The following is a 3,667-nucleotide window of genomic DNA, read 5'->3' as shown; positions in this document are numbered from 1 at the left end:
AGAGAGAGAGAGAGAGAGAGAGAGAGAGAGAGAGAGAGAGAGAGAGTATAACCAAGTACAAATAAAATAATTCCATGTGGTTTTAGACAGGGTGCCCACCCGGAAGCTGTGGTGATCCTGGATGCCTGCACACACCATGATGTCTCCAGTAGACCTCTCCTGGGCAGGTGACTGTCTCCTCAGGTGGAGACTGTGCTGTCACAGCCTGGGCTCACTGTGTTTCAGGCACGGCGAGAGGTCTGCAGGTGACGAAAGAAGCACCATCTGCTGGTCGCACAGCGATGCCTGACTGGAAGGCTCGGTGGAATTCTAGACATGAGCAGCACCTAACATTTTCTCCTATGGATTCATGAAATCATAGACAACTGCAGAGAGAAAATACAACAATTCAGAAATTAAAAAGTGATGTTTTATCCAGAAAGAAAGTGCCAGAATAGGTGAAGCTAAATAGAAGGAAGCTATTGGAAATCTCTCAACTGTGAAATTGCAATCCTTTATCCAAAACCAGCAGCCTTTAGGACCACATGAACCACCAAGGAGCAGCAACTGAGAGAGAAATGTCCCTAACAAGCACCAGGCATTCGCTTAGCTGGCACTGGTTCTACACAGTAGGGCCTCAGTTACCACAGCACTAACCAAATATCAAGAACTCTGCAGGTATCTCTCCTGTAAAGATAATTCAGTGGGCTCTAGATTTATACACACAGCTCACTGGACATCTCCACACTATCACATGCCTCTCAGCCAGGGTGTCCAATTTTAAATTCTGACAGTCCCACCAAAGCCTGTCTATACTCAGCCTCTTGCATTTCACCTTATCTTTCCAGTATCTTGGGGAACTGCTTGACTCATTTTCTCGCCTTCTGTCTAACCCAGCAGGAAGTATATTGACATACCTGCAGAATGTACTTGGAATCATTTGCCACTGTTAACTATTTTCATAACCAAGTCTGTGCCACCGATTTCACTTACTAGCTTCTTGAACAATCTGATTTCTTTTTTCTCTTAACCTTTTAAAATCTATGCCCATACAGGAACTGCTGTGTGGCTTATATTTTAAAACATGAAGGGCTGGCCACGTAGCTCAGTGGATTAAGACACCTGCTTTGACAGACGCAGGGACTAGGGTTTGATCCCGGGTGTGCCACGTTGGCTCCATCCCTGGGGCTTGCTGAGACAGGGATTGAGACTGGGTGTGGTGGCACCCGCCTGAAATCCCAGCACTTGAGAGACTGAAAATGGGAGGATCACTATGAATCCAATCTGTGTGGTGTTTCCCTGTAGACCCTGTGCTAAATGCATTTTTAAAAAAGAAAACTCTGGGCTGGGGAGATGGCTCAGTAGAATAAGTGCTTCCCTGGCAAGCGCAAGGGCCTGAGTTCAATCCCTGGTTCCGCCAAAAAAAAAAAAAAGAAAACTCTTTAAAACACGAGTTGTCCTATCACAGGCCTCTGTTCAGGTTCTTGCAAGAGATCCGTACCCTCCTCCGAAACACACACATCCCAAGAGTTTCAGCAGTGTAGATGTTTTCAATGGCTGGTCCCTTCTCTGCCTTTGATGACATCCAGGCTTCTTGATCCTGCTGGCTTCCTGGGATTCTTTCAACTGGAAAGCATGGCCCCAGCATGGAGTGCTATCTTTCTCTTTTACCTGTCTGGAAAATGGCCCCTGGTTATCCACAGGGGTAGCCTTCACGTCCTTCGTGTCTTTGTTTTAGTTCATCTCCTTGCAAAATCTTTCCCTGGTTACTTTTTTTTTTTTTTTAATTTTTTTTATTTATGTGTGAGTGTGTGTGTGTGTGTGTGTGTGTGTGTGTGGCCAGCTCAGCCCACCAGGGGGCGGGGCTGGCTGGCATGTGGTGCTGGGGGATTGAACTGCGATCCTTATGCTTTGCTAAGCTTGTTCTAAGTAGGTGCTTTAGACCACTGAGCCATCTCACCCGCCCCTCCCTGGTTACTCTTTTGGAAATGACGGTCTGTATACATGGATAACTGGTGTGAATGCTAAATCATCCTTACCTGCCCATTTACATTATTCTTTAGTACATATCCTCTCTTAATTTATTACAGAATATGCATGTGATTGTACCTATGGTTTATTTTCTTCCCATTCACAGAACTGCTACATCATCTGCCTATGGGCAGAAATCTTTCTGCTGTATCTACCTCATGCATCTCAGAAGTTTCTTCACATACGAGGCACTAAACAAGTATTTTGTATTCATAACCTATACATTTAGCTAATCATACTCTTTAGAAATTAGTTTCATCTCCCTAATGAAGTTAAAGAAGAAACTAGGCATTGTAGAGAAAGAGAGCCATGTAGGGGGACTGGCAAAAATGAAGATACAGACTTCTTGATAAGCCACTAAAATGGTTCTGCATTTTTCTTAACCATCTTGGTGCTATCTCTTGAAGCCTTGAAGAATACGTCATTGCATGTTTCTGGACATGGAGTAACTGTAATACCAAGAACCACACCACAATTTGCATTAATAAAATCATTTTACCCCTGGCCAGCCAGATAGCTCAGTGGACTAAAGCGCCCGGTTAGGCAGAGCACAGCAGCTGGGGTTCGATCTTTGCTGGCCCTGCCCCCGGGGCACGATGAGACAGGGATTGAAACTGGGCATGATGGCATGCACCTGTAATCCCCGCGCTTGGGAGGCTCAAAACAGGAGGATCACTAGGAGTCCGATCTACATAGTAGGATCTGTAGACCCTGTAGATCATGTCCTAAATACATTTTAAAAGTATCATTTTACCCCATAGCTATTGTAAACTTTTTAAGTGTACGATAGAAAATTTGACTTCTATTAAATAAAACTAAAGAATTCAAATACTAAAGATTTCTTCCATTTCAGTAGACACCAGGGTCTCAACAACTAGACACTAGTGATATGTACTTAAATGATTTCTGGAGGAAAAACCTTAATAAGCCACTAGAGATTTAAAAAAAAAAAATATTCAGGTAAGCGATTTCCCTGACTTTATTTTGATATTTTGACTCCTACCTTATTTTTTTCTAAAACAGAGCTATATATATTATTCTTTATTTTGGACCTCTATTTGTCATATACTGTTGGGACCTGAGGAAGCTGGAAAATTGATCTAAGGTGTGTAGGCAGGGCTGGGCCTCAGTGCCTAAAGCAAGCAAGCTACCTCAGTCCTGAGATAAACATACTGTCTGGTTAAGATCAGCTATTAATCACTAGACAGCCTTGTGTCACGTGTTACTAACTTTGCAAAGGTATAAATAAACATCTATTTTGCTTTGCTGATGGGTTTTTCTGGCCAACAAGGCAGACCAGACACCACCTTGCCCAGCTTTCTTCCTCTTATCTTTTTCTCATTCCTGCTGCCGTTTCTCATGTGGTAGAACTGATCACATGGACACCAATGGATCCCTACAATGTACTAGGTTACTCACTGAACACTTCATTTCTTAAAATATTTTTATATTAATTTTATTGAGAAAGAAGTAGCAACGAGACAGTTTCAAAACAGGTTAGTAGGACAGTTACAATAATTAATACATTGCATATTGTCTACATAGTAGTTATTCATAGTACAAGATGCAGACATGATATCTTGTCTAAACACTATTAGTTCAAAACTTTCTTCTCATTAACTAAGAGAAAGTAGCTATATATCTATGCTAACTTATA

This window comes from Octodon degus, unplaced genomic scaffold, assembly GCF_000260255.1.
Source record: "Octodon degus isolate 3935 unplaced genomic scaffold, OctDeg1.0 scaffold00005, whole genome shotgun sequence".
In the NCBI taxonomy this organism is placed as follows: domain Eukaryota; kingdom Metazoa; phylum Chordata; class Mammalia; order Rodentia; family Octodontidae; genus Octodon; species Octodon degus.
The sequence above is the reverse complement of the archived record's forward strand: the minus strand, read 5'-3'. Positions refer to the sequence as shown.